The 11,025-nt window shown below is 42.4% G+C and overlaps 1 long non-coding RNA gene across 1 annotated transcript in view; it reads right to left on the reverse strand.

Annotated features, from left to right (window-relative positions):
* The window catches only part of LOC137260003 (uncharacterized), a 50,657-nt gene extending 46,369 nt beyond the window's left edge, over positions 1-4,288 (reverse strand). The window contains exons 1-2 of the long non-coding RNA XR_010954723.1: positions 4,193-4,288; positions 2,855-2,946 (exon numbers count right to left, since the gene is read on the reverse strand). This is a non-coding gene — a long non-coding RNA (uncharacterized lncRNA). The remainder of the gene's footprint in view (positions 1-2,854; positions 2,947-4,192) is intronic.
* Positions 4,289-11,025: the final 6,737 nt, after the last annotated feature.

The raw sequence follows: 11,025 nt of genomic DNA on the forward strand, positions 1-11,025 counted from the left end.
CCATGTCCTGGCAAAAGTTCGAAAACTTGCAGCGTTTTTTCACAGAAGTGCAAAAGCTTCCTCACTTCTACAAAGCAAAGCTCATATGCTTGGATTGCCTTCGCACAAGCTGGTGATTGATGTTGTGACACGATGGAACTCCTCCTATGATATGCTGCAAAGATACCTGGAAATGCAGCTGGCTGTGATAACAACGTTGCGGTCCAAGGAGCTGGGGCCCCCAAAGGATCTGAACACAATCAGTGATGAGGATCTGACGTTGATGGAGGAGCTTGTGAATTTCCTTCAGCCAATCAAGGAAATAACGGTCTTGATGTGCTATGAGAGTTGCCCTATCATTTCAATCATTCAACCCATCCAGCATCGGCTGCTGCAGTCTGTCCTCATCCAAAAGGAAGATGACTCACCTCCTATCAGGGACATGAAAAAGATCATGATGGATGACTTGAGCAACAGGTATACTGTGCAGAAGGACATGCTGTCCCTTGCCTCAGCTATTGATCCAAGATTCAAGATCTTACCCTACTTCAATGCAGAAGAGAGGTTTGATGTGTACAGCAAGCTCACAACGCAGGTTGCAGCCATGTGGGATAGTGTTCCACAAGGTGTAAAGGTGAAGACTGAACCAGACGCTGAACCAGCTCTTCCTCAGCTTCAAAGTGAGACTGATACAAGTGACATGCCAGAGGATGATCACAAAGTCACAGTGAAAACAGAGTCCAGCCCTCCTGCAAAGAATGAAACCAAGGATTCTTTATTGGAGGATTTCTTGGGAGATGTCTTTTACATTAGGTCAGAGCCTGCAAAATCATCCCTTGAACTTGCACAGGCTGAAACAGAGCAATACAAGAGTGAGTTGCCTGTCCCTTTGAGGGAAAATCCCCGTAACTGGTGGAAGATACGAGATAAAAAATATCCTCTCTTGGCTAGATTTGCAAAGTGTGTTTTTTGTGTGCCAGCTACAAGTGTGCCCTCTGAAAGGGTTTTTTCAACTGCTGGTGATATTGTTACACAGCAAAGAGCAAGTCTTAAGCCAGAACATGTTGACATGTTGGTGTTTTTGAAGAAAAATCTGAAAATGACTGTTTGAAGTTTTATTAAGCACAAGCCCTTTTCATAAATATGTGCCAAAGTTCAGAGTTAGTTGAAACTGTTATTTATTTCTTTTCAAGGAAAATGCCTTTTTTGGTTCCCTTACATTAGAGGTGTTTTATGCTTGACAGCTGACATCAACTTATCCACAGTTATGGCAACCGGCAAGTTGTTTAAGTGTTTTGAGCGTGACCGTTGAAGTTACATAACAGACATCTCATTTACTGGTTGAAAGTTGAAACAGTTTTCTGTGTTGGAACCAAAGTTGTGATAGTGTGTTGAACTGTGCTTCTAACATCATAGACACATGTCTGATTTCCTTTTTCTTAAAGTGAATTTTTAAGTGATATTGATGTCATTCAGTGTCAGACTGTCAGTGACTGCATTTTGAGAAATGTAGCTGTTTCAAAAGTTATGGTATCTTTTGATTTAAATGAGACAATAATTACTTATGGAACTTCACTTTCCCCAACAGTTGGTTGGTTGAATATTGAATAAGTGTTTTTAGTAAAACTGTGCTATTAGTAAAACACTTTGACTTTTATTTAGCTTTCACAAATCTTTCATAACAACTAACTTTGAACAACCAAAATGTATTATTTGACATTAACGTTACATAACAAGCTCACAACCAATATCTTATAACAAAAATACAGAGTTTAGAGTTATACCAAATCTGGTAATAGTTTTAGTATTAAATAGTAGGTACAAGAATTTTGAATAAGATGGTGATGATACTTACCTGACTGTCCAATGTCCATGCTCATGGTGATGAAGATGAACCATGTCATCTCCAAAAACCTCATTTATTTTTTTATGCCAGGTGCTGTTCTTTTTACATTTGTTATTTCTTGTTAATAAACCATTAAATTGAAACTCTGTTTCATTATCATTTATTAATAGCTGATTTTTGCCAGGCTTTGCTTGCAAAATAGCCATGTTTCAAATTGACAATATATCGCAATCCGTATCGCAATACGCCTTTCTGTATCACAATGTATCGCAATATGCAGATGAGGAGCAATACCCAGCCCTAGTATCTACACTGGTCACCTTATGGGGGTCTGCCATCTGGGGGAGGGTTAGTCACCTGGGGTTATCTACATGGGTCATATTATTAGGGTCTGCAGGCTGGGGGAGGGTGTGTCATTTGGGACAGTTTATAATCAGGGGAAGGGGGAGGCTGTCACCTGGGGAAGGGTGTTTTACCTGGGGGATCTACATGGGTCACCTCATGGGGGTTTGTCACCTAGGGGAGGGTGTATCACTGGAGGATCTGTCATCTGTGGCAGGGTGTGTCACCTGGGTTATCTGCATGGATCACCTTATGGGGTCTGTCACCTCGGGAAGGCTGTTCCACCTTGGGGATCAACATGGGTCACATTATGGGAGGTCAGTGTCACCTGGGATATCTACATGGACACCTTTCTAGGTGTCTGTCATCAAGGGGAGGGTGTTTCATCTGGTGTTTTCTACATGGGTCACCTCATAGTTTGTCTGTCGACTTAGGGAATGATGTTTACATCAGGATCTACTATCTTTGGGTGTGATATCTCTTTTGTCTGCCAACTGGAGTTATCTACATGGGTCACCTTATGGGGGTCTGTCAACTGGGAGGGTGTGTCATCTGGAACAGAGTGTATTACCTTATAGGGGTCTGTCACATGGGAAAGAGTATGTCACCTGGGGTTATCTACTTGGGTCACCTTATGGGGGTCTGACACCTGGGGGCAAAATGTTTACCTGAGGGGACAATGTTTACCTGTGAGGTCTGTCATCTGCAGGGACTGTGTTCACCTGGAGGGTCTGTCATCTGTGTGAATGGTGATCACCTGGGGGTCTGTCGTCTCTCATCTGTTAGGTTTAGAAATTAATCCACATGTTAAAATATCTGTACTCAACGATACAAAATTAACATTTCATTACAAATTTGACCAACAGTGTATTTTCCATATACTGTATCGTATGTAGGAAACATATAGTGTTCACATGTCATTGTTTACAGTATATGTCAAATTTGGGGGACAAAATTAGAAATTCTGAACAAAATACGCCAAAAGCGTATTTTCTGTATATTGTGTTCTGTGTTGTTGATAAAGACAATTCTTCTTCTTGTACGCTATTAACACAGAATTTAGTTGTTAGTTTTGAGTTACTGAGTGTAATATCATTGTAGAGTAATATATATAATCATGGCTAGAACAATATACAATAATTCAAGTGAAACATGTATTTTTTAGAACTTATGACATGTGAAATAACAATGATAAACCCCTGGAGCGGTTATTTGACCATCTCTCTGTGTGATACCGGACCAAGGCTCAACTTCGCTTTACCTTATTCATGGTATCGCACCTAGAGAAGAACACTTCCCTTGGCATATCAAGTTTGCCACTCATATGCCTCTATCTCAATGTTTTACTGGAAATATCTTCAATAAATACAGAACCATTCAACTTTTTTAAAAAAAATATTAGTACATCTGCACACTGTCCTTAATAGTGACTGACAACTAAAATACACATGTTTTTGACATAGTGGTATATGCAAAATCATAACCTATGCTTGTGATTCGCTTTAAAAACCACTTCAAGGTCCCCTGCAGGTGGTTATCACAGCAAACCATTGGCTTGGAAGTCATCATTTCACCCATAACCCAAGGACTCCAGTGTCCCCTTATTTTCAAACACTGCCTAACACTTTAACATTGTCAACAAACATAACAATACTGAATGCTGATGTTCAGACCTGTTCAGAGGCCAATATTCAGCCCCAAGTCAGCAACAAATTGCAGAAGAAATTCCCAATTTTCACAGCATTTACTAAAGAAAATTAAAAACAAATAACAAATTTACATCGCGTACACTTACGATGTATAAATGGATGAAAGACTTTTGATAGGTCAGATTTTGCTGTCATATTAAAAAGCAACCACTGCCTTTTTCGCGAGAGGAGTTGGGACCTGTTGACGCTTTGCCGCTCTGAACACTGGCAACAGTGGATGATGGCGCAGTCACGTGCCTCTTGTGCTATATCTCTCTACAACGTAATGAAAACATAAATAAATATATCTGAAAGGTATAAACAGTTAAAACACTACCTTATGTATCCACATGTTGCGAGGATATCTCATGACATATCGGATTTTGTTCATAAACTGCAAAAATCGACGCGATCATTTCCAGAACTCTCTTCCTTGCCGCCATTTTCTATTTCTAGAAAGTTCAAGGTCGTGCCAGACAGGAAGCGTACCACGGATAAAAAAAATCCATTAATATTCTGATAGGTCGAATCGAGGTGAGCGTCACTTATCGTATATTTTGGGTAGAACATACATGCTTCCTTTTCTTTCTTTTTTAAAAATAATGTTTATCAGCATTTACTTCCAGTGCCTGTCAGGGTTGCACGGCACAATTAACATGATATTGTAAAACATATGTGTTCATCATTTACATATATAATTTATGGAATGAGATTCATGCTGTAGATTCAATAATATGCTATGACATCGGCAATGTTTATGAAAATCACTTCCCCGGTATAGTCTGGCATGCGTAAAAACCCTGAACCAGTGCAGTCCATGCAGGTTAAAAATATGTGCTGTAGCAAGTCTAGATTAGGAAGTCTTAGGGCTCTTGTTATACTGAATGAATAAACTCTTTATACACATACGAGATGATCCCTAAAGGTTCGGGGTAGAACAGGCCATGTAGATATATACCCACAGGAGAAACACCCTCACACAGATGACAGACCCCCAGGTGACACTCCCTCCCTTAGACGACATACCTCCGGATCCATAAGGTGACCCATGTAGTTATACTCAGGTGACACACCCTCCCCCAGATGGCACACCCTACCCCAGACGGCAGATCCCCATAAGGTGACCCATCCTCCACGACCTGTGAAGATCTAGGTTTGAATAGGCCTTCAGCAACCACACGCTTGCCATAAAAGGAGATTCTACTCTAACGGGACCGGGTGGCCAGGCTCGCTAACTTGGTTGACGCGTGTCATCGGTTGCCATTTGCGCAGATCGATGCCCATTCTGTTGATCACTGGACTGTTTGGTGCAGACTCGATTATTTACAGACCGGCGACATAATTATAGCTGTAATATTGCTGAGTGCACCCATTTCAGAGACTTGATGTTAGTCTAACTGTGGTATAATATCAAACCTTTACACAGGTCGTTAGTAGTCAGAGTCATCATTTGTTTTCTGGCCAGTTGAACAAGACATGAAAATCTGTCTCTGGCATAACTAACCTTCGACAGGCAGCCTGAAGTCGGTGACGTCAGATATATAAACATGACGTCATTACCTTTGTCCTCACATGTTGTAAACTTGGCAGTGACTCAGCTGACTGTGGCAGACGTCAAATCTCAATGTGGCCTGAAAATCGGGACATTTTTGAAATCGTGTTTTCTAAAGGGTGACTGTTTCAAAGACTGGTTTTGGATTTGCAGTAATACCATAGATTCCTTTCAGTGAAATCTACGAATTTTTTAACTAGCAAATTTGACCTTTAACACGCCAACTGGATTCTGCACTATGTAGAAAAAGAAATACATGCGATGTCACGAAACTTTATAATGCCAGCCGGGTGCTGTCGAAGAGCAAGATGAACAGCCATCAGAATGTCAACTGAAAATTTATTGACCCTAAACTTAAAATGAAACTTTATGTTTGCGACAATCAAGCGATTAATACTGTTGCATATGTAGAGGCGCTAACACATTTAAACATATCCTGTACATGAAATGAAGCAGCTTTACGTGTATCGCAACTTTATAAATTTAATGTTCCTGGATAGATCTTTGTAGAAGCATAGATAGAGCTAGCTGTTAATGACATTGTCACTGGATTGTCTGGTTCGGAGTAAACATTCCTCAGAAATATACATACACATGTAGTGTCTCATGCCGACGTTACCGCTTTGTGCACCAATATTGTTTCACGTGTTAAAAATAGAGTTAGGATATTGAATATTAAAAATGAACAATGAAATGAAAAACAGAATTAAAATATAATTCCCGATATACTGATGGTCCCTGATCTGAATTTTTAAGTAAATTTGTTGGCGGCTCTGCAGTATGGTGTTTTATCAATGAAGATAAACTATCTCATGGGGCTGGACACGATATGGGTCGAGTGACCTAATGAAAACACAATGATGTCAGTATGAAGATCTACAGTTGCAGAACACAGTAAGCAATGTATTGGACTGAAGATCTTTCCTTTGACTGGACAAGGTGTGAAAGGAGGGTGGTGGTGGGGTTTCAATGTTTCAGTGAGCTGTTGTCAGGAGATGTTATTTTTCTCTAACAATGCCTAATTTTGGAGAACGTTCATCATGTCAAGTTTATAAAAATAACTATTAAGACTGAGCACAAACTTACAAATTGTGCAAGTTCTAAAATTTATTCTATAGTCCTCGTTCTTCATCATGAAATTGAGTTTACAAACTTCAGTGATACGCTAACGGGATCTGGTGGTCAGACTCGCTGACTTGGTTGACAGGTGTCACCGTATCCCAGTTGCGAAGATTCATACTTAGATTGATCACTGCATTGTCTGGTCCAGACTCGATTATTTACAGGCCGCCCCCATATTGCTGGAATATTGCTGAGTGCGGCGTAATACTAAACTCACTCACTCACTCAAACCCACTCTCACCAACTCAGGGGCACACCCCTTCTGAAACTCTGGTGTTCAACTTGCACCAGAACATTCCTAATAGGGGTCATGCTCGAATGACCAGGCAACATTACCTCGTCCTGGGGAAGTGGCTTACCAAACTTGTCAGTTAGTCATCTGTGCTGTGACCACCAGAGTTGACGGCTAACTATCGGACTTTCAAACTTGTACAATCTGCAGTGCTACATCTTAAACACAAATCCCGCATGACTCTACTGCAGTACCACAAGAAAGCGCAGCCACACAGAAGCTGCGTGGGACGGTAGCAGTTAAAAAAGTCCGGCCCTCTTATATTTTTGGAAGTAACCCTCAAAGGCACCACGCAACAGCTAAAAAAGTGAAATAACTGATTGTTTGCTGCTTGCTGTCCCGTAGCATTGGGAAATGTAACATCTCTTCCGTGTCATTAAAGTTTGTTTGTTGTTTATATGGCACTCAGCACGTTTAAGGTGGTGCTCTATTATCGAGTCTGGACCAGACAATCCAATGAGCATCGGCCTAGACTGCTTCAATGTGGTTTGAAAACTGTGTGGTTGCTGCAGTGTGATGCAGCCTTAAGCTCGTTGGTCAGCGCCGTGCCCAAGTCAGCGAGCGAGAACACACGTTTTGTTTGTCGCCTCCATGACACAAATTGGCTGCTAAAGATCAATTCTTTCCGTTGTCTTTACGGGCCGATAGTGATGATATAAAATATAGTCAGCTTCGATTAAACGTGCAGTTTTAGCGAGTCTGTGAATTTATCGTTAATTAAACTAACTAAATAATATAGAGTAAAAAATAGCTAATAAAGAGACTTAGTTCATTTTCAGAAACTGTAGCAATCTAGACTTGTCATATATTATGAACATGCATGGGCTTTCGTTGATATATTTGCTTGAGGACTTGCATTCACCAATTGCTACAAACTGCTCAAGTTCCATTACGTGGCTGAGGCCGCCTCAACATTGGTATCGGAGCCAAACAGCTTTTGTCTACAGTCTGTCCAAGTTCTATAACCTGGCTAACGCCTCCTCAACATAGGAGTTCTCGTCCGCCCTGAGTAGGTGTGACTGTGTTACACGAAATTCACGTGACTGAAATTGACACGACACACCGGGACAGAGAGCATTGGAGAGATAAAGCCTTAAATTGTATGCTAGTGTGGTCTGAGTAGTAGTATAGGGAATGATAGTCCGAAAACACTTTTCAAAAACCCCTCTAAAAAGCCTCATTTAGTAAATGAGGCTTTGGTGGGACCCTTAGCTCTTGATATTATTGCCCCTACTACAAAGCCACGCCATCACGTTTACCGTGACTTGGCAGGCGGTAACACTGTGCCGTACGGTACGATCAATAATTCTTCTCTTACAAAACCCCTACCCGGCCCACCCCTCAAGTAGTACAAGTTAGGTTCGTCGGCTTTCATATCCACTTTATCTATGTTGTAAGTTTTGACTGACCATATAGGATCGGTGGCTCGCTTACGGCTATCACCCTCGTGTTCCCCCGGCTGGTATAGATACCTAACTAAGGCCCTATCTGGTATCTGTTTCTCCTTTCCACGCAATGGAGCAGACGACTCTGCTAACACTGATTTTAGTTTGATAGCGTCTGCCGGTTTATTACCGGTGAGACGGGTGACTTCATGGTTGATTGCTGACACCACCTCTGGTAACCTCGTGACCCATTCGGTCGATCGTTTTCCAGGGGTGGTCATCTCCCTAGCATACTGATGGCCGAACAAGCGCTCAGCCAAAGTCCTATTAAATCTCTCAACTATGGCTTGGCTGCGATGGGCTCCGGCCGTGCCACGCCTGACCTTCGTATCGTGTTTGGCTAGCAGTTGTGACACGGCACCCATGAACTCCCGTCCGGGATCAACTTGCAGCTCTGTTGGCCAAGTCAGCGGGCTGCGTTTGTATATGCGTTCTAATCCTTTGGCTACTTTGGCCGAATCTTTCGTGGTCAAGGGTTCGGCTTCCTTGTAACGACTGGCTACGTCCACTACGGTTAAGGCATACTTGTACCTCTTATCATGAGGTAGGAACAGTAGGTCTGCCTGGTGAATGCTATTAGGTATGTTAATTCCGAAACTCCTTCTAGGTACGTAGCGTGGCGCCGGCAAATAGATCTGCCACAGGGCTTGTTTTTCAAGCCACGCTTTGGCTTTCTCTGGTGATACTCGTGCCATTTTAGATAGCTTATCTACTGCGCTAGCTCCTTTCCAATATCCACGCGGGCTGTAATAAATAGCCTCAAATTTTTTCATGTCCATACGCGTATGTGTTTATACCATCAATAGCTATCCAACGTTTCGTGTCCATAGGTGATAGGGACGTCTTGTTTATAGTCAGTCCGTATATCTTATGTCCATCACTTCTAAGCGTGTTCATCTTATGCCTAAAGGTACGGGTCTTGAACAGAGCCTCCTTGAATCTGGCGTGTTTGATGTGTTGTTTCACCACATACTTCTTAACCCCCTTAGCCTTCCGGATCTCACTATTGTCGGCTTTCAATATGGAGTACATCTTAGGTCTCAAACCTATGTACTCAGCTATTGGCGTGCCAGCACACTCGTCCTTCATCTTACCTAGGACCTTTTTATTTACCGTGCTGTGTATAGTATGGGTCTTAGGATAGTCGCTGGTGTCGTATAAATCGATGTGTTTTTTCATGTCCTCGTACACGTCCTCGGTTCGAATCTCCATCAGCAGGGAATCCGTGTCAGTGTACAACACTTCGCACCTGTCGCCGTACTGTTTCTTGAGCTCGTTGTAGTAAAAGTCGTACATCAGGTGTTTGGATAAATCGAGGATACTCATCCCAACGTAAACAGGTCGGTTGAATTTTATATGACTTTTCTTCATGTGTATGGCAACTAGGTCATCTGTGAATATTTTATTACGGTTGAATGCCGGACTGGCTATCAATTTCCTGAGCTTGTCTTCCTCACTAGATCTAACCAGTTTCACGGTTACGCGTTTCCTCAGGTTTTCCATAGTCTTACCAAACACCGAGTTGTTCATGAGCTTGTAGAGATTTTTCTCAAAATCACTGGTGGCTTTTTTTCGTAGGTCTGTGTTCATTCTGATGTAGGGCTCCATCCATGGGCTCTGGTCGAACATGAGCACCCTGTGTATTTTGGTCAGCCTCATACCCAATGACAGGTACAGCTGTAGGTTGCGATAGTGAACGATGTACTTGGTCTTATTCATTAAGTTAGGCACGAGTTTCTCAACGTCCGCCACACGACCACCTGACAAGTTATGTTGGTACTCAGACATCCAGTCTGTGTTAACCTTCATACGTTCGGGTGCAAGGGGATAGCTGTTGTGCGATGCGTGTAATGCCTTGGGATACTCTAAGTCAATTTCGAGGATATAACCTTTGTTCGAATCTGGTGCAATGCTCATAACATCAACGTTTGGTACCCATTCGAATCCTCCTGTAGGTAGATACTGGCTCATGGCCCAGCCGTACAGGTTATTTGCGTCGAGGTAGAGAATGTGATTGGTTGGTTTGTTAGGATCGTAACCTTTCACGTATTGATTATTTGCTTTCGCGTATCGTTTGGATGCCATGGAAATCCCACCTCGCAAGCCTTTCTCAATGAATAGGTGCATGTCGTAATCTGTGAGCAATTCCAAATTAACTCCGGTTTTTCTAAGCAAGGCGTCCCACGACAGACCTGGGCTGGTGTAATACCATGCGGGGTCGAGTTTATACTGCTTGAAACATGTCCGCCGAAACGTCTCGAACACGTCGGCTAACAGCAGTACATCTGTCCTCAAGTACAGGTCATGATAATCGCCAAGGTTCTTACAACCCAGTTTATTCCATACGTTAATCGCGTGCGAGTAATCGTCTCGTGAGACGGACGCTTCATTCAGCTTGCTATAAAAGCAGTCGATAGGAGGTAGTCTGGTCTCTGTGAACTTAGCCCAGCTATCCATGTACTCATATGGGTATACGCCCTTCCTCATGAGCAGGTGTCTAGTCTCGGCGTCTGTGTATCGATCTGTGATAGGGAAGGTATTGTTGGCCTTGACCAGACTGTCGAGTGACGACAGGAGGAATTGAAACGAGTCAATGAACCTAAGTCCGTTTAAGCTGAAGGAGATGTATCTCTCCATGTTGTTTGGGATGCACGATATATTACCATCGATTTTCGCGATGGCCTGCATGATCAAGTGAGAGTCGTATCCTCTCAAGTTGTGAAAGACAACGGGGATGTTTATTGTCTTAGGATTGATTT

The sequence above is a fragment of the Haliotis asinina genome, chromosome 13 (assembly GCF_037392515.1).
Source record: "Haliotis asinina isolate JCU_RB_2024 chromosome 13, JCU_Hal_asi_v2, whole genome shotgun sequence".
NCBI lineage: Eukaryota > Metazoa > Mollusca > Gastropoda > Lepetellida > Haliotidae > Haliotis > Haliotis asinina.